At 38.6% G+C, this 21,470-nt stretch overlaps 1 pseudogene; it reads right to left on the reverse strand.

The window, feature by feature from the left end:
* Nucleotides 1–15,992: 15,992 nt before the first annotated feature.
* LOC136142666 (large ribosomal subunit protein eL15-like) lies at nt 15,993–16,589 on the reverse strand (annotated as a pseudogene).
* Nucleotides 16,590–21,470: the final 4,881 nt, after the last annotated feature.

Here is a 21,470-nt window from a genome sequence, read left to right on the forward strand (position 1 = left end):
TAGAGATTAAAACCTTTACAGACAAGCAAAAGCTAAGAGAATTCAGCACTACCAAACAGCTTTACAACAAATGCTAAAGGAAGCTCTTGAAGCAGGAAACACAAGAGAAGGAAAAGACCTACAAAAACAAACCCAAAACCGTTAAGAAAATGGTAATAGGAACATACATATCAATAATTATCTTAAATGTAAATGGTTTAAATGCTCCAACCAAGACCCATAGACTGGTTAAATGGATACAAAAACAAGACCCATATATATGCTGTCTACAAGACACCCACCTCAGACCTAGGGACGCATACAGACTGAAAGTGAGGGGATGGAAAAAGATATTCCATGCAAATGGAAATCAAAAGAAAGCGGGAGTAGCAATTCTCATCAGACAAAATAGACTTTAAAACAAAGACTATTACAAGAGACAGAGAAGGACACTACATAATGATCAAGAGATCAATCCAAGAAGATATAAAAATTGAAAATATTTATGCACCCAGCATAGGAGCACCTCACTACATAAGGCAAATGCTAACAGCCATAAAAGGGGAAATGGATAGTAACACAATCATAGTAGGGGACTTTAACACCCCACTTTCACCAGTGGACAGATCATCCAAGATGAAAATAAATAAGGAAACACAAGCTTTAAATTATACATTAAACAGGATGGACTTCATTGATATTTGTAGGACATTCCATCCAAAAACAGCAGAATACACATTCTTCTCAAGTGCTCATGGAACATTGTCCAGGATAGATCATATCTTGGGTCACAAACCAAGCCTTGGTAAATGTAAGAAAATTGATGTCATATCAAGTATCTTTTCCGACCACACCGCTGTGAGACTAGATATCAATTACAGGAAAAAATCTGTTAAAAATACAAACACGTGGGGGCTAAACAATACTTAATAACCAAGATATCACTGAAGAAATCAAAGAGGAAATCAAAAAATACCAGAAACAAATGATAATGAAAACACAACCCAAAACCTATGGAATGCAGTAAAAGCAGTTCTAAGAGGGAAGTTTATAGCAATACAGTCCTACCTTAAGAAACAAGGAACATCTCAAATAAACAACCTAACCTTACACCTAGTGCAATTAGAGAAAGAAGAACAAAAAAACCCCAAAGTTAGCAGAAGGAAATTAATCATAAAGATCAGATCAGAAATAAGTGAAAAAGAAATTAAGGAAACGATAGCAAAGTTCAATGAGACTAAAAGCTTGTTCTTTGAGAAGATAAAGAAAATGGATAAACCATTAGCCAGACTCATCAAGAGAAAAAGGGAGAAGACTCAAATCAGTAGAATTAGTAATGAAAAAGAAGTAACCACTGACACTTCAGAAATACATGGGATCATGAGGGATTACTACAAGCAACTATATGCCAATACATACAATGGGCAACCTGGAAGAAATGGACAAATTCTTAGAAATGCACAACCTTCCGAGACTGAAGCAGGAAGAAATAGAAAATATGAACAGACCAGTCACAAGCACTGAAATTGAAACTGTGATTAAAAATCTTCCAACAAACAAAAGCCCAGGACCAGATGGCTTCATAGGCGAATTGTATCAGACATTTAGAGAAGAGCTAATACCTGTTCTTCTCAAACTCTTCCAAAATATAGCAGAGGGAGGAACACTCCCAAACTCATTCTACGAGGCCACCATCACCCTGATGCCAAAACCAGACAAAGATGTCACAAAGAAAGAAAACTACAGGCCAATATCACTGATTAACAGAGATGCAAAAATCCTCACAAAATACTAGCAAACAGAATCCAGCAGCACATTAAAAGGATCATACATCATCGTCAAGTGGGGTTTATCCCAGGAATGCTAAGATTCTTCAACATACGCAAACCAATCAGTGTGATACACCATATTAACAAATTGAAGGAGAAAAACCATATGACCATCTCAATAGATTCAGAGACAGCTTTCAACAAAATTCAACACCCATTTATGATAAAAACCCTCCAGAAAGTAGGCATAGAGGGAGCTTTCCTCAACATAATAAAGGCAATATATGATAAATCCACAGCCCCAACATCATCCTCAATGGTGAAAAACTGAAACCATTTCCACTAAGATCAGGAACAAGACAAGGTTGCCCACTCTCACCACTCTTATTCAACATAGTTTTGGAAGTTTTAGCCACAGCAATCAGAGAAGAAAAAGAAATAAAAGGAATCCAAATCGGAAAAGAAGAAGTCAAGGTGTCACTGTTTGCAGATGACATGATACTATACATAGAGAATCCTAAAGATGCTACCAGAAAACTTCTAGAGCTAATCAATGAATCTGGTAAAGTTGCAGGGTACAAAATTAATGCACAGAAATCTCTGGCATTCCTATACACTAATATTGAAAAATCTGAAAGTGAAATTAAGAAAGCACTCCGATTTACCATTGCAAGAAAAAGAATAAAATATCTCATAATAAACCTACCTAAGGAGACCAAGACCTGTATGCAGAAAATTGTAAGACACTGTTGAAAGAAATAAAAGATGATACAAATAGATGCAGAGATATACCATGTTCTTGGATTGGAAGAATCAACATTGTGAAAATGACTCTACTACCCAAAGCAATCTACACATTCAGTGCAATCCCTATCAAACTACCACTGGCATTTTTCACTGAACTAGAACAAAAAATTTCACAATTTGTATGGAAACACAAAAGACCCCAAATTGCCAAAGCAACCTTGAGAACGAAAAACGGAGCTGGAGGAATCAGGCTCCCTGACTTCAGACTATACTACAAAGCTACAGTAATCAAGACAGTATGGTACTGGCACAAAAACAGAAAGATAGATCAATGGAACAGGATAGAAAGCCCAGAGATAAACCCATGCACATATGGTCCCCTAATCTTTGATAAAGGAGGCAAGAATATACAGTGGAGAAAAGCCCGCCTCTTCAATAAGTGGTGCTGGGAAAACTGGACAGCTACATGTAAAGGAATGAAATTAGAACACTTCCTAACACCATACACAAAAATAAACTCAAAATGGATTAAAGACCTAAACGTAAGACCAGAAACTATCGAACTCTTAGAGGAAAACATAAGCAGAACACTCTATGCCACAAATCACAGCAAGGTCCTTTTTGACCCACCTCCTAGAGAAATGGATATAAAAACAAAAGTAAACAAATGGGACCTAATGAAACTTCAAAGGTTTTGCACAGCAAAGGAAACCATAAACAAGACCAAAAGACAACCCTCAGAATGGGAGAAAATATTTGCAAATGAAGCAGCTGACAAAGGATTAATCTCCAAAATTTACAAGCAGCTCATGCCACTCAATATCAAAAAAACAAACAACGCAATCGAAAAATGGGCAGAACACCTAAATAGACGTTTCTCCGAGGAAGATATATGGATTGCCAACAAACACATGAAAGGATGCTCAACATCACTAATCATTAGAGAAATGCAAATCAGAAGTACAACGAGGTATCATCTCACTCCAGTCAGAATGGCCATCATCAAAAAATCTAGAAACAATAAATGCTGGAGAGGGTGTGGAGAAAAGGGAACACTCTTGCACTGCTGGTGGGAATGTGAATTGGTTCAGCCACTATGGAGAACAGTATGGAGGTTCTTTAAAAAACTACAAATAGAATTACCATATGACCCAGCACTCCCACTACTAGGCATATACCCTGAGAAAACCAAAACTCAAAAAGAGTCATGTACCAAAATGTTCATTGCAGCTCTATTTACAATAGCCCGGAGATGGAAACAACCTAAGCGCCCATCATCGGATGAATGAATAAAGAAGATGTGGCACATATATACAATGGAATATTACTGAGCCATAAAAAGAAACGAAATTGAATTATTTGTAGTGAGGTGGGTGGACCTAGAGTCTGTCATACAGAGTGATGTAAATCAGAAAGAGAAAAACAAATACTGTATGCTAACACATATATATGGACTCTTAAAAAATTGGTCATGAAGAACCTAGGGGCAAGACGGGAATAAAGACTCAGTCCTACTAGAGACTGGACTTGAGGATATGGGGTGGGGGAAGGGTAAGCTGTGACAAAGTAAGAGAGTGGCATGGACATATATACACTATGAAACATAAAATATATAGCTAGTGGGAAGCAGCCGCATAGCATAAGGAGAGCAGCTCGGTGCTTTGTTACCACCTAGAGGGGTGGGATAGGGAGGGTGGGAGGGAGGGAGACGCATGAGGGAAGAGCTATGGGAACATATGTATATGCATAACTGATTCACTTTGTTATAAAGCAGAAACTGGCACACCATTGGAAAGCAATTATACTCTAGTGTTGTTTAAAAAAACAGAATAAAATAAAATGGTATGGAGATAAGTAATTAAAAAATAATAATAATCCATAGGTGTGGTGTGTTTCGTAGGCAAGCCTTCAAAGCATGGTGTCCATTGGCGAAATTTTAAATGTTGTCCTCAGTTGTCCTTAGGAACATTTAGATGTATGGGAGTTCTATATAATATCCAAAGATTGGACCAGATGCCCCATTTTGATGGTTTTACTTGTCCTCCCAACATTAAAGAATCACGTTCACCAAAAATTTAGTGCATTGCTATACTTCATAAAGAAGCTGCAGAAAGTAGCTCAGAATGAACTAACACTCGAGTGGTTGCCATATACCAGGCCTATGTGTAGACAGACCTCAAGTGTGTAAACCTGAGTACCTCCACACAAAATTAAGTAATTCGGATAATCACTAAATGCTATTTTTATACTTTTTTAAAAAGCTAACTGTTGAGGACACTGATGAGGCATGATTTATTGGAACCCCCGTGATATGAACCATCTATAATTTCTCAGATCCTAAAAGAAAACACATCTTTTTACAGGAAACCTCCCCAGTTTTGAGGAGCACATTGAGGAGAGAATTGACAAAAACAGCATGTCCACTCAGATATCTCCCTAGAATACTATGTCATTAGAAAATGCAGTGGAGGTCCCTTTCTTGCATAACTGCTGCATGCTATGGTCTGGCTCAGTCTGAGCAAGCACCAAGGGCAGAGGAGATGTATTTTCCCTTGGAGAACTTTTCCCTATCCTATGATGTATGCACAAAGGGCCACCCATTCACCTACTAGACAGTGGATAAAGCCCTGTATGTGTAAAGAGGAACCTAAATATCCTTTCTTTTCCTATTAGTTTCAGTTGTTTTGTAATGTTTTCCCATGACACAATCCATCAACTGAGGACAGTTCTTCACCTGGGATCTCAGGGCAACTAGGTTTAACAGAAATCTTAAGCACACAGACTGGGAAGTCATCTCTGAACTGTTTCCTCACTGGCTCCCCTCCCCCAATACCACCAACAATCCAACACTCGAGTTTACCTGGAGCCTTTCCTCACAGCTGGATCATCCTGTCCTCTTCTTCCTGCCAATCAATCCTGCCTGGGCCAATTCCAAATTCTTGGAAATTCTAGCTTGGGAGATTCTCCATTTCCCCAAAACCCACACACTTGGATGTTATCCTCTGTGCCATATTCTCTCATTTTAAGTCCTGTCTTTTTTATTCACTTTGGCACCTAATGCCATACTTAATTACTCTGTGACCTATTTCGTATACACATGACCTGAAGCTTTACAACTAGACTGCCCCTCCCATAGTGATAGTAGAGCTTCAAATTCTCTACGTTCTGTCTCTCACAAATACCTGAAACAGAATTGTTGCCTGCTGGTTTTTTATTTTTTATTGAAGTATAGTTGATTTACAATTTTGTTAGTTTTAGGTGTACAGCAAAGTGATTCAGATACGTGTGTGTGTGTGTGTGTGTGTGTGTGTGTATTCTTTTTCAGATTATTTTCCCTTATAGGTTATTACAAAATATTTAGTATAGTTCCCTGAGCTATACAGTAGGTCCTTGCTGGTTATCTATTTGCTGCCTGCTGTTTAATTAACAAACCAAACATCACTTCTCATTTTGTATTTTAAAAAATTACACATAACCTGTTCTAATGGCCACATAAATCCTGTGGAAAGCAGTAGTTTGGAAAAGAAATATACATTTTGCAGACTGTCAAAAGAAAACTGGTGTTTTCCTATGCTGCCACTGTGAAAAGTGTGGCTATACAGTCTGCCTGGGCAGAGCATGGCTCTGTAGTTTATATTACAGTCAAAACTGCAGGCAGCTTTTCCCTGGCTGCATCATGGTTTCTGGCCTCATCCATGATTCCTTGCCCACTTATAATGTTAAAGAGCACTAGGATTTTTTCTTTTCAAATACAAACAAAACTTTGACTGTAAACAGTTGTATCCTACTTGTCTCACATGAAAGTCGAATCTTATACAGGAGAGAGGAGGGTATGTTTGTGTGTTATGAACCTAAATTTAGCTCTCTCTAGGATAATTCAATCCAGGATAAACATTTTTTTATACTTCCAAATAAGCCTACCTTTAAAACTCCATTATGCCCTTTAGCCCCTTGAGGAGAATCCGTGTAGGCACTTGCCTTTAGGGAAACTCTCTAGGCTGATTTCTTGCCATGATCTCTGTGCCACTCCAGGTCAAACTCAACTTCCTTCCAAACTGCTGTTCATAAAGATGCAGGCTCTTAAAGGTGTCTTCGCTACACCACCATACCCACTCCTGCCACTAAGCCACCATGTACTCCTGGCTGCTCACTGCATAGTAGGTATGCCTGTACTCCTGAGAGCCTAGCAGGTAAAGTCCCCCACACCCAAGCATAACCTTTCCCACCATCCTTACCGCTTATGTCTTAAATCCTCTTCTCTACCCACTCCACCCAAGTGTGCATTCACTAGAGTCTAAACATACCATGAGTCGTCCTGCCACTCTGTCTGTACTGCCTCTGCCTGAAGTTCTCCACATTCCTCTGTTTGTTCTATCTGCACATTTCTCAGGATCCACTCAAAAGCTCATTTTTTTCACCTCAGTGGTTCCTTCCATCTCTCAAGGCCCACAGGACTATGTGCTTAACACTCATTTTCCCAAATGGAATGGTGTGATAGAGTGCTTAATGGCCACCAAGTCTTTTCATTTCTGTATATACACCACTTTACAGTGTGACTTTGCAGCTTCTTCCATCAGGAGGTGGAGTCTATTTCTCTACTCCTTGAATCTGAGCTGTTCTTGTAACTCGCTTTGGCCAATAAATGCAGCATGAGTAACTGGGTGACTTCTGAGCCTAGGTCTCAAGAAGTCTTGTAGCTTTCCTCTTCTCCCTGAGAACGCTGAAGCAACCATGTGAAGAAGCCCCAGCTAGTCTGCTGGAGGAAGAGAGATGATATTGAGAGGCCAGTCAGCAGCCAACCATCAGACATGTGAGTGACGCCATCTTAAATACTCAACCCTAGTCGTATTGCCAGATGACCAACTTCATGAGGAACTCTCGGAAAGACTAGCAGAAGAACCACTCAGCTGATTCTAGCTCAAATTGCTGACCCACAGAATTATGAGCAAATAAAATGGTTGTTATTTTAAGTCACTAAATTTTGGGATGATTTGTTATGCAGCAGTAAATAACTGAAAGAGCAGGTTTTGTACTGCTGTATTCCTGGCATCTAGAGGGCATGTTCATGGTAGGTTGTCAGTAAGAGATTGCTGTGGATCCCTGTCATCAAGGTGTCACTCCTCTTTACTTAGTAGACAACCAAGCTTCCTAATCCTCATGTCTCTCCCTGGCTCTCAAACAGTTCAAAGCGTGGGCTCAACACTGTCTTCCAGGATGACACCTTGCAGTTCTTCTTCACTCCACTTGACCAACATCCATTCATTTGCTCCCTTCACAGCCCTTTGACAGGTCATATCTTTCAGCTGCATGCTGCATCCCTCACTAATTACTTCGTTCACTAAACCCTGAGGGGCCAACCCATGGACTGCCTCAATGCCATAAAGCTGTTCTCAACTTCCCAACCTTCCACCATCACTCTGAACCCTCACTACCTGATTCACATGTGCTTACAATTAGGAGAGACCTAAGAGATTGTCTAGGACAACCCCTTCTAGTTATGAATGAGGAAAGAAAGTCCCAGATAAGAAATAATAATAATAAATGGCTTATTCAAGGTCACATGATGGCAGTATCAATACGAGAACCCACATGTCATGCAGATTATTACCTAGTAGATTGCTTATTTGTGCTTGGTTTGTGTGTGTGCAACTGTGCCCTGCAGTTTAGACTGTGGAAGTTCCTTGGAGAGTGGCATCATATCTTTTACTTCTCCTACCTTTTCACACTCTTCCTGCTATCTGCAAAGACTGACCAGTAACTACTGGACACGTCAGCAGTCAATAAATGCTTGTTGATTAATTGACATTTAAAAGGAAATTATGCTTGGAACTGTTCTGTATTTTGTTTTTGGTGGTAATTACAACCATAGGTATTTGTCAGAACTTGAACTGTACATTAAAAAGGGTAAATTATACTGTGTACAAATTTTTAAAATAAGGTATAATTCAAAGCAATTATGCTGAAGAGATCTATTTATTTGATAAATGTGGCTAAATGTATTACTGTGAGAAAAGAAATTTGGCCCTTTGAAAATAAATTTGTACATAATAGGCACTCGGTAATGTTAGTTTCCTTCCTTCTTGTGCACAAATGCTTCATGATTACCTGTCAAGACTGCTAAAGAAAGCATTCCTGCCCTAGGAGATGACTGGATCTCAGATGACTTCTAAGATCCTATGATTTCTTTGAAAGGTAAATAAATGACTATTTTGAAACACATGTGTAAAGTAAAATATAGAAGCGTTACTACACTATTCCAAAGGTGGGCCCCCTAGAACCTTAATTTTACTTCCAAAGACTTAGACTCAGGTATAAAACTATTAACCCTCTGTTAATAGAAATTATTTTAAAACTTAAAAAATAATACAAAAGGACGACCAAATGTCCTTTCGTTGTCATTCTGGAGCATTGACTGAGAGATGTGTGTCTATAACCCAAGTGTGTCTAAATAACCCAAGGATTATTTAGTTCTCTAGGGGATTACATCCTTGTTTGGCTTATTATTCACTAATGATTAGGATCCAGACTTTTTGAAGTGACATGTTAACTTAAAGATTTTTTGTCTGGTAGAGATGAAAAAAATTTCTGTTTGGTAGAAGAAATAATCCCAAAGACTATGGATTAACTGTCCTATAGTGCATTAACCACTTTTCTATCTAATTTGGCTATCTTATTCTAGCATTTTTACTTTCAGTATTTATATATACTGAATCTCTCAAATATTCTTTGAATCAGCCTTACATAATGCTGGGTCCCTCACTAATAAATTAGTCTTTGACATGTGTTCATTCTGTATTTGTATGTGAGTCATGTTCTTAATTTTGAAAATTATATTGTAATTATATATATTATACCCCGAACATCCTACAACATTGTCTGTGGACCATGTCCCATCCTGCACAAAGTCCCAGATATCTACTACTGACTGCTGGTTTTAATGCTGTAAGAGCACCTTGAAATACCTTTGTGATCATGCTGGTACCTGAAGAGGTCTTTTCAGGAAAAAAACTGGATACCTCTGCAGGTGCTCAAGAAAACTGCAGAAAGACTTTCTGGAACTACTCTCACAAAATGAGAAACTGATGTCTTTCCTATCATGTTACTGTTCTATCTATAAACCGAGAGGATGACATTAAGAACCTTTGTTTTAGAGATCCAGAACAAATAGACTCACACTGGGCCCTTCTTTCCTGTCAAACACTATTCCTGTAATCCGCTTTTGCTAGTAATGGCCATAAAATAACTATATTGGAGCAGTAAAAATTGATAAACTACCAGCTGCCTCAAAAATCTAATAGCTTTGGCAAAATATACTGCAGCTTGTTGTGATAGAGCCTCCTTTTCCCTAACACGTTTTATTTTAACACTTGCCTTTTCACACTACTGAATAGTATAATCAAATTAACAGATTCAGCAAATGCTCAGTGAGTTCCAGGCACTAGACACTGCTCAGCCCTGACTACCCTCACCCCCTTCCCCAAGCAGGCTCAACTAGTACTCAGTGTCAATCATTGGTTTGCAGTTGTCCAGGATGAAAATGGAGAATAGAGCCCAAATGGAGGGTTGCATTCTGCCCGGTCAGCACCCAAAAGATTTAAAATGGAGTCAAGCAAATGAATGGATCTCTTTCACATTAATAAAATTTAATGATCTACAACACCACTGAGTATGAAATGCATACAGATTTGAAACATCCTGAGAAACAGGAAGGGTGGGTTAAAACGTGGTTCACAAGCAAACTGGTATTTATAAATATTCTGAATCAGCTTGACAACTTTTTGAAAGAGGTATGAAACAAATATCTTCCAATAAACACTCAAACTCAGAAATAATCGAAATATGGTGCCCGTTCATACAAAGACCAAAGTGACAAGTTTCCATGCAGCATGGGGAATCCTCTGCAAAGCAAGTCTGAACCAAAATTCTAAAACACCAAGGAGGAGGGGGTGAAGTGGGTTGAGGATATAGAACAGGAGTAGGAGTAATTTTTTCAACCTACTTTTACCCTGGTGATTATTAAAACAGAATTCTGTAATATTTCACAATAGAATGTTTTTGAAAAAATAATCTGTTTGGGCCAGCTTCTGCCTTGGGATGTAGGGAGCTGGAAGTAGTGTTGCTCTTACCCTTACAATTAGCCAAACTAAATTAAAATTCATGACTTTTATTGAGCCCATCAGAGGAGTATTTTACTCAAGTATTTGTTGAGAGGAGTATTTTGCTTTAATTTAAATTTGGTAGTTTGTTTTCTTGCTGTGGTGTTTTGAGAGTTTTGTTTTTTGTTTTGTTTTGTTTTGTTTGGCTGCACCGTGCAGCCTGTGGGATCTTAGTTGCCCGACCAGGGATTGAACCCACACCCCCTGCATTGGAAGCGCGGAGGCTTAACCACTGGACTGCCGGGGAAGTCCGAGAGTTTTTTTTTTTTTAATATTCTGAATAAAAATCCTTTGTTGGTTATGTGGTTTATCAGTAAATATTTTCTCTACATCTGTGGCTTGGTTTTTTATTCTCTTTTTTTTTTTTTTTTTTTTTTTGTGGTACGCGGGCCTCTCACTGTTGTGGCCTCTCCCATTGCAGAGCACAGGCTCTGGACGCGCAGGTTCAGCGGCCATGGCTCACAGGCCCAGCTGCTCCACGGCACGTGGGATCTTCCCGGACCGTGGCACGAACCCGTGCCCCCTGCATCTGCAGGCGGATCTCAACCACTGCTCCACCAGGGAAGCCCTGGTTTTTTATTCTCTTAATGGTGTCATTCACCAAGCAAGATTTTAATTTTGATGAAGTCCAATTTATCATTTTTTAAAAGGACTCATGTCTAAGAACTCTTATATTAACCTTAGATCATGAAGATTTTCTCCTATGTTTTCTTCTAAAAGTTATGTAGTTATATGTTTTACATTTAGATATGTGCCTATTTCGAGTTAATCTTTGTCCATGATGTGAAGTTTAGGTGGAGATCTGTTTTTTACATATGGATGTCTAATTGTTCCCACACCGTTAGTTCAAAAGACTATCTTTCCTCCTCTAAATTGCTTTTGCACCTGTTTCAAAAATCAGTTGCCTGTATTTATGTAGGTCAATATCTTAACTCTCTTTTGTTCCATTGTTCTGTTTTTATCACTTCATCAATACCACTGTCTTGATTACTGTAGCTTTATATTATGCCTTAAAATCAGTGTGTTTCTCCAACTTTATTCTTCTTTTTAAAATTTGTTTTAGCTATTCTAGATCTTTTGCTGTTCTTTATAAATTTTAGAATCATCTTGTCTATATTTACAAAGAATCTTACTGGCATTTTTGTTTGAATTAGGTTAAATCTAATCATGAATCTGATGACTTTGGGGAGAAATGACATCTTTAATATGCTGAATCTTCCACCACATGAATATAGCATATTTCTCCATTTCTTTAGATTTTCTTTGATTTTTTCATGGAAGCATCTATGTTTTGTAGTGTTCAGCATAGAGATCCTGTACATGTTTTGTTAGATATATACCTGAATGTTTCATTTCTTTGGAGCTGTTGTAAATGATATATTTTTTTAAAGATTCCGTTTCTAGTTGTTTATTGCCACCATATAGAAATATGATTGATTTTTGTATTGACCTTATATCCTGCTTCCTTGCTAAGCTGTTAGTTATAGGACTTTAAAAAAAATAGATTTCTCTGATATATTCTAAGCAAACAATCATGCTGTTTAGGAGTAGGGATACTTTCATTTCTTTCTTTCAATCTGTATACCTTTTATATATTTTTTGTCCCTTTTTGCACAGGCTAAGACTTCTAGTATGATGTTTGATAGAAGTGACGAGAGAGCACAGCTTTTTCTTATTTTACCTTTAAGTTCTTTATCAAGTTGAGGAAGTTCCCTTCTATTCCTACTGTGCTGAGAGTTTTCTATTATGAATGCATTTTGAATTTTGACAAATGGTTTTGTCCTCATCAACTGATATTATCGTTTGGTTTTTCTTTTTTAGACTTAATATGTTGATTACATTGATTGATTTTCAAATATTGAACCTGCTTTTCATTCCTGGGAGAAACCCCAATTGGTTGTAGGGTTTTATATATTGCTGTTAGATTTGCTAATATTTTGTTGAGGGTATTTGCTTTTATATTCATGAGGGATATTGGTCTATAGTTTTCTTTTTTGTATTGTTTGTCTGGGTTTGGTATCAGGGCTTCATAAAATGAGTAGGGAAAGATTCTGTCCTCTCCTGTTTTCTGGAAGAGATCTTGCAGAATTGGTGTTCTTTTCTTTTTTTAATTTTTTTACTTTATATTTAATAATTTATTCAATACTCATATCAATCCTATAAGTACAATACTATTATTTTCCCCTTTTGAACCAATAATGAAACATTCTGAAGCACAGAAATGTGAACAGTTTCCCAAGAGCACAGAATTAGTAAGTGGCTGAGCAGAGATTAAAATTCAGGAAGTCTGACTGTAGTCCCTGTGCCATAACCACTTGCCTATAAAATGGTGTTATCTTTTCTTTAAATGTTTGTTAGAATTTGCCAGTGAAACCATCTGGGCCTGGGCATTTCTTTTAAAAAAGATTTTTAGCTGTGAATTTAATTTCCTTAATAGATGGGTCATTATTCAGGTTACCTGTTTCATCTTCAATGAGTTTTAGTAGTTTGTGGTTTTCGAGCAGTCTGTCCATTTCATTTAAGTTGTCTAACTTATGTGTGTAGAGTTACTCATGGTAGTATCCCCTTATTATCTTTTTATGTCTGCGGGGTCTATAGTGATAATCTCCTCTTTCATTCCTCATATTGGTAATTTGCTTTTTTTTTTCTTTCTCAGTTTTGCTAGAGGTTTATCAATTTTATTGATCTTTTCAAAGGACCAGCTTTTGTTTTCATTTATTTTTCTCTGTTGTTTTCCTGTTTTCAGCTTCATTGATTTCTGCTTTATCTTATTTCCTTTTTCTGCTTGCTTTGGGTTTATTTTGCTCTTTTTCTAGGTTCCTAAGGGGGAAGCCTAGATTACAGTTGACCCTTGAACAACAGGGGTATGAACTGTGCAGGTCCACTTATATGTGGATTATTTTCAATAGTAAATACTACAGTACTACACGATCCACATGGTTGGTTGAATCCACAGATGTGAAAGTGCCAATACAGAGGAATTGAGGTTATGGAGGAACCATGGATAGGAAGGGCTGACAATAAGTTAGATATGGATTTTTGACTGTGCAGAGGTTTGGCACCCCTGACCCCTGATTGTTCAAGGGTCACCTGTATTTATATGAGAGATTTTTTCCCCTAAAATATCATTTACTGCTATGAATTTCCCTCTAAGCCCACAAATTGAGTTATGTTGTTTTTTCATTTTTCTTTAATTAAAAATATTTTCTAATTTCCCTTAAAAGTTTCTCTTTGATTAATGGGTTATTTAGATATATGATATCCAATAGCCAAGTATTTGGAGCTTTTCCTCTTATCTCTCTGTTGTCGATTTCTATTTTATTTCCTTTATGGTCAGGGAACATATTCTGTATGATTTCAGTTCTTTTATATTTGAGGTTTGTTTTGTGACCCAGGATGTGATCTATCTTGTTGAAAGAATATATATTCTGTGATTGTTAGATGGAGTGTTCTGTACATATAAGCTAATTCCACTTGGTTGATAATAGTGTTCAGTTCTTACATATTCTTGCTGATTTTCTGTCTGCTAGTTCTCTATATTAATTAGAGAGGAATGTTGAAGTCTCCAACTATAATTGTGGATTTTTCTACTTCTAATTTTAGATCTGACAGTTTTTGCTTCACATATTTTGAAGCATGTTGTTAGGTGTTTACACATTTAGGATTGTTAAGTCTTTGGGGTGAATTAAATAACCCTTTTAGCATTACGACATGTCTCTTTATATCCCACTTTATCCTTTCTTTTTAGTTTAATAGACATTTATTCTATTATTATGTATAGTTGAACAAGCTCTACACACACAATTATATGGTTTAAGACTTTTTTTTTGAGTGGGAAGAAATTTGGGTCTCAAAACGTTTTGCGAGCCTGCTACATGTTTTCTGGAAATCATTAAGTGGACCTTTCAAGACCCTTGAAGAAAATATGAGAAAAATTGGTTCAAGAAAACCAGCAATTAGATTTCAGAATTAACCTACCTGTTAAGATAGCAAACCAAGAATTGGGGCAATTCCTCTTCCATATTTCCTATACACTCAAATCCACCCTGGGAAACAGAACATGATGCAAGCAGAATGTAGTGGTATGCCCAGCCACAACTGGTGGCCTGGCAAGTTTGTGGAATGGTGAGGCTCTTGAGGGTAGTTTGAGCAGGGATGAGAAAAAATAACTGTAAACAACACATAAAATTGGAAACCAATTGAACTTGTATTGACACCAACTACATGACTTTTCTCAGTATCCTTATGGGAATGGATAATGTGGCTTGACCCAAAATAGCACTGATTAGACTTAGCTAGCAGTGTTACTTTTAAATAAAACCAACCCTGTTGTCCCCTCTGTGGTGGCTTAGAGAGTTCATAATGGTCACAAACTAATATTACAGATAAAACACTTAAAATTTTGATCCAAGCTTTTTCTGTCCTCCCACACTTGAAAGGTATCTGATGGACACCAATTTCCCAATCCTAGCATTACTAGCTTACAAACCTTAGGGCTAATTAACTCCCTTCTCATTTACCTAATGTTCAATTTCCATCAGTTTCAGTATACACCAGTGTAAATACCATGACTATTTTGCATGAAGTTCAGTATTCTACAGATCCCAGTCCTGGGAATAAACCAGTAGCTCCCATCTTTTATGTGAACATCATTGGTACCATGGAGGCCAAGGCAGTTTAATTTAGGTTAACCAGGATGTTTTCATTTGTAAGAGAACCCTCTTGCAACAGGTTTATTCAATTCTCTTAAAAATGGTGACACTCCTTTACTTTTCGCCTTTCGAAAGCAGCTGTTACATAAATGGAATATTAGATTAAGTCTAAAAATGTGGGCCCTAGTCAACTTTCATTGTTTTTCTGCGTATGATCATGATAAAGGATCAGGACATCCTTCACATTTCCAAGGAAAATCCAATTTAAACAGTTTGTCCTTGCCAAACTCCATAAAACAGCCACTTTAGAGTAAACCAGCAGAACATTGCACCACCCCAATAAAGCTGTAGGTTTCATCACATGCATCAACAAATCTACATGGCTAGTTTCTGCACTTCTCTTTTCCAGAATTTATTTTACCCCTGTTGTACCAAACAGCATTTTAAACACGGACATATCAACTCCCTAATAAAGCAAAAACAAAAGCATTTCCCTTATTAGAAACAAGATACACCATCACTTAAAGTCTTCAAACATTATTGCACTTTAATTTTCATAATTTGACAATGCATTCAATGAAATAATCTGGAGACAACTAGTTTTAACAGACAAATTTAAAAACACCTTTAAGCGGACATGAATGTCCTAAATTGTTTATTAGGTAAGAATTTTACAAACATTACTTATATTAGCGGTAATGGTGGAGCTGGAGAGTATTGCGCCTTCTCCAAGCTGCACGGCGAGAACCACCAATAGTGTGATGGGACTTGTGGCCCTTTCCAAGGCCGCGGCTCTTTCTGCCTGCAGATGTCAGCCCCCACATCTCCCTGTGCTTGTGGACTGGTTTGGTGATCCACTGGGTGACAGGGTTTCTTCTGATAGCTTTATGGAATGGATCAATGATGATAACCTCAAAGTAACCAACCCAGTAAGAATTCAGGACCCTTAGGGCCCAACAGTGACGTCCAGTTCACTCCTTGGCAACAGAATGAAGGCTCCGAGCAAACTTGAGCTGGTTGACACCATGATGGAGAGGCTTGCTGTAGGTGGCACCATTAGGAACTGGGCATTTGCGGGCACCACAGCGCACATGAATCCGATATATGACATAACCTTGCTTGGCCTTGTAGCCCAGCCTGTGTACCTTGTCAGGCTGGGTGGGGCAGAGGGCCCTCTGCAGTGCAGAGAGCTGGCGGTACTGCCAGCAGTGCACCCTGAGCAGAAAGCAAATTATGTGGGACTGCTTCTTCCTCCATAGCTCCTGGATGTACTAGCAAGTGCCCATCTCGGCTCACCTGATGGCTGCCACCAGACGGAAAGGCCCACTTTATCCTTGTAATTTTCTTTGCTCTGAATTCTTTCTTTTTTTTGGTGGTACGTGTGCCTCTCACCGCTGTGGCCTCTCCCATTGCAGAGCACAGGCTCCAGACGTGCAGGCCCAGTGGCCATGGCTCATGGGTGCAGCCACTCCGCAGCATGTGGGATCTTCCCGGACCGGGGCACGAACCCGTGTACCCTGCATCGGCAGGCGGACTCTCAACCACTGCGCCACCAGGGAAGCCCTGAATTCTTTCTTTTGATCAGCATTTGCATCATATCTTTTTTCATCTTTTACTTTTCATCTACCTGTATCATTATATTTTAAATGATTTTCTTATAGTCTTTGTGGTGGGATCATGTTTTTTAAATCTGTTCTGACAGTCTCTGTCTTTTAATTGTATGTTTAGACCATTCCACTTAATGTAGTTATTGATATGCTTGGTTTAAACCTACCATTTTATTATTTCTTTTCTTTGTGTTATGCCTCTGTTATTATTTCCTCTCTTTTCCACTTTCCTGCCTTTTGGGTTATTTGAACATTTTTTAGTGCTCCATTTTAATTAATCTACTGTGTTTTTTTTTTTTTTTTTTTTTTTTGCGATATGTGGGCCTCTCACCGCTGTGGCCTCTCCCGCTGCGAGGCACAGGCTTCGGACGCGCAGGCTCAGCGGTCATGGCTCATGGGCCCAGCCGCTCCGCAGCACGTGGGATCCTCCCAGACCAGGGCACGAACCCGCGTCCCCTGCATCGGCAGGCGGACTCTCAACCACTGTGTCACCAGGGAAGCCCTACTGTGATTTTTGAGTTTATCTCCTTGCATATCTTTTGTGGTTACTCTAGGGATTATAATATACATATTAAGCCTTGCACAGTCTGCTTAGAATCAATACTTTACCACTTCAGGAGTCATGCAGAAACCTTACACCCTGTAGGTCCCTTTACCCTCTCCCCTTTATGTTATAGTTGTCTTATATATTACATCTACACATACTGAAAATCCCTTCACACATTCTTATTGTTTTTGCTATCAGCTGCCAAACATATTTTAAGTAATTCAAGAGAAGAACAGTCTGTTATATCTACCCAAATTTTACAATTTATATTGCTGTTCCTTCATTCCTAATGTGCTAAATTTCTTTCTGCTATAATTTCCCAACTGGCTGAAGAACTTCCTCTAGCAGTTCTTTTAGAGCAGATTGCTGGCTATAAATTGTCATCCCTGAAAGATATTTTTGCTGGATATAGAATTATGTGTTGACAGTTCTTTTTTCCCCACACTTCAAACATGTTGTGCCATTTCCTTATGACCTCCGTGGTTTCTGATACAAGAAATCCACTGTAATTCGAATTGTTATACCCCTATAAGGTAATGTATTTTTCCTCTGGCTGCTTTCAAGATTTTTTTCTTTGTACTACGTTCAGCAGTTTGATTTGGATATGTCTGGAAACGGGTTTCTTTGGGTTTATTCTGTTTGGGGTTTTTCACTGCTCAGGCTATTCAAAGTCTCATAAATAGGCTCCGGATCCAGAAGAGATTGGAATAATAATGACAAAAAACTTCTTTTGAAAGTATCTTTGCTTTGTAGGGACCTGCACACAGTAGAAATAGAAATATTTTCTGTACATCCCAGACAGAATTTAATATTAGTAAATTATAGTTGTAACTCCTGCTCCCTTTCAGTGATGTGGAAGATTGTTGCAAATGGACTAGAATGGAGAGAATTGAGCTCCAGAGAGAATGAGTGAGTTTTGTAGTTTTACACACCTAGTAAGTTGCAGGTCTATAAGTTAGTGTTCAAGTTCTGTTTACACTACTATAATACGTTCCTATGCATTTATAGAATTTGTCCCTTCTCCTAAACTGAAACTTTAGCTTAAGTTAATGGTGAGATGCTCGTTTGAAATGTCTACTTTTTTTAAAAAAAATCAGGGAAAGTCTCATATTTTAAATTCCTTCAGGGAGGCATTAAGTCTTGGTTTGAGCAGGGATTGGTACACTATAGCCTGCCCGCTAAATCTGTCCCACTACCTGTTTTCGTGCAGCCTATAAGCTAGGAATGGATTTTTCTGTTTTTAAATGGTTGGAAAAATCAAAAGAAGAATAATATTTGATGACATGTGAAAATTGTATGAAATTAAAATTTCAGTGTCTGTAAGTGATGTTTTTTTGATATTTATTTACTTATTTATTTATTTGGCTGCGTTGGGTCTTAGTTGCGGCACAGGGGCTCTTCACTGAGGCACGCGGGCTCTTCGTTGCAGCGCACGGGCTCTAGACCACACGGGCTCAGTAGCTGTGGCACGGGGGCTTAGTTGCCCCACAGCATGTGGGATCTTAGTTCTGTGGCTAGGGATCAAACCTGAGTCCCATGCGTTGGAAGGCGGATTCTTAACCACTGGACCATCAGGGAAGCCCCTATAAGTGAAGTTTTATTGGAACACAGCCATGTCCATTTATTTACCTAAATAAATGTCAGTGGTTTCTCTTATGCTGTAATGGCAGAGTTGAGTAGTTAAGACAGAGGCTGAATGGCCTGCAAAGCAAAAAATATATACTGTCTAGCCCTTTACAGAAAACGTTTGCTAACTCCTTGTTTAGAATAATGTCCAGTGAATTGAGTTAGGATGTCACTGATCTGAACTGTGTGAAAAGGGTAGCTAGAATTCAAACTTTACTCTTTGAATAAGTGTCTTAGGTGTAAGAAAAGTAGAAGATAAGAATTATTAACTGATTACAGTACTAGTCTATTGACATGTATTAAATGTTTTCAGGTCTGCAGCAATATTCTGTTCTTTTAAAATTAGCCCTTCAGGAAATCCTACTATTTGCAACAACATGGACAAACTGGGAGGGCATTATGCTCAGTGAAATAAGCCAGACAGAGAAAGACAAATACTGCATGGTATCACTTCTGTGTAGAATCAAAAAAAAAAAAAAAGGTCAAACTCATAGAAACAGAGAGTAGAATGGTGGTTGCTAGGGGCAAAGAGGCGGGAGAAATGGGGTGAGGTTGGTAAAAGGGTACAAACTTTAAGTTATAAGATGAATAAGTTCTGGGGATGTAATGTACAGCATGCACTATAGTTATCAATGCTGTATTTTATACTTGAAAGTTGCTAAGAGTAGATCTTAAATGTTCTCACCACAGAAAGGAAAAAAGGTAACTCTATGTAGTGATGGATGTGTAAACTTGGTGGGAATCCTTTCACAATGTATAGGTATATCAAATCAAGTCATCACATTGTACACTTTAAATATATTATAATTTTATTTGTCAATTATACCTCAATAAAGCTGAGGGGAAAATTAAATAAATAAAGGGCAAAACATAAAATAAAATTAGTCTTTCAGATCAGGAGAAATTGATTAGAAGAAAAGCCAGGACTGTTTCTACCTGGTTGAAGAAGATTGTCAGTTGGAGGCACTTGAGGCCCAAGTGTGAGGGGCTTAGGGAGGTTTTCTTGGCTGGACGAGGTAAAGGTCATTATTTAAACTTTGTTTTCCTGCTTCTCTGTTGGGCTTTTTACAGGTCTAATTACCTAGTTGACTTTCTGTAGGCTGCTTTTGTGAGTCTTTTTCTCTATGACTAGTGAGAGGAAATGGCTGATCACTTTTAAATGAAGAGGAAAGCCCAACTCAGACCAGGAACCATTGCCCCTCACCCCTACCGCTATAGGTGGACCTTTCCTTTGGGCTTATTGACCTACCTTGCCAGCTGGCATCAGAAGTCCATTGAGATGTACATGGCCTGTTTCTCCTAACCTCTTGCCTCCATCTCAAGGACCAAATGAGCCACATCTGTACTATGCATGAATTTAAGGATTTTTTTTTAGGCCCAAGTTAACTTCTGTTACGCATTGAAATTTAAGCTTCTCAAGTGGGTTGCCTATCATAGAGTTCCTGGCAACAACAAATTTTAAATGCACAATACACATTAATTTTTAGGGTAAAAATATTATTATCTTGGTTTGTAAACTTACCTTTTAGGTGACAGGAAAACAAATCTCTCTTTGTGCTATGCCTGCATATGTATTTTCTATACATATGTGTTCTATAATTATATATTCTCTCTTGGATCTACTACTACTATGAAATATAGCTGTTCTGAATGTCCTGGGCCACACCATTCTGGCGGTGAAAGCAGGGTCCGAATAACAGTCCCTCAGACTTTTGCCAGCTCTGTTATAGTTCTCCAGCTTCCAGGGAAGTCTTCAAACATACCCAGTTTACCCTGGAGGTATCTGTTGTGTTTTCCTGAATAGGTATTCTAGAGCTCCAAGTGTTGTCTCCCTCCTCTCCTCTTTGCTCTTAGCACCTTTGGTGACCTCTGGGGCAGGGTCCTTGCTGGGCTGCTAGTGCTTTCAGCCCCTGGAGGCTGCTCTCCTGTGTTTGCACAGCCCCCAGTGCTGCAAATACCACTGACATGCCTGACTCTGTCCATGTGGGTGGCTCACTCGTACACTTCCCAGTTAAGGGTACTGGTGTCTGTGCTATGGACCTTGACTTTGACTCTCTCATCCTCCTGCTGCAGCTGGATCTTCTGGGGCTGTGGGGGCTGCATGTCAGCTTGTTTAGGTTTCTGTGGAAAGCCCATCTCTTACTGGATTCTGAACCACGTCCTTGAAAACTGAGCTTTTAGATTAACCTGAGTAACACACTTCACACCATTTTCTGAATCATTCCTCTCTCATACCTTGGGGTATTGCCACTAGATCAGTTGATGAGCTACCATCTTCTCTTGGGACTCCCTTCTTTACTAGGGAATTCCTTGGTCCCTCAAGAACCTAGATTCCTGGTAAGATAGGCTGCTCCTAGGTACACCTGACAGGTGAGAATCCAACTGGT

This window comes from Phocoena phocoena, chromosome X, assembly GCF_963924675.1.
Source record: "Phocoena phocoena chromosome X, mPhoPho1.1, whole genome shotgun sequence".
Lineage (NCBI taxonomy): Eukaryota > Metazoa > Chordata > Mammalia > Artiodactyla > Phocoenidae > Phocoena > Phocoena phocoena.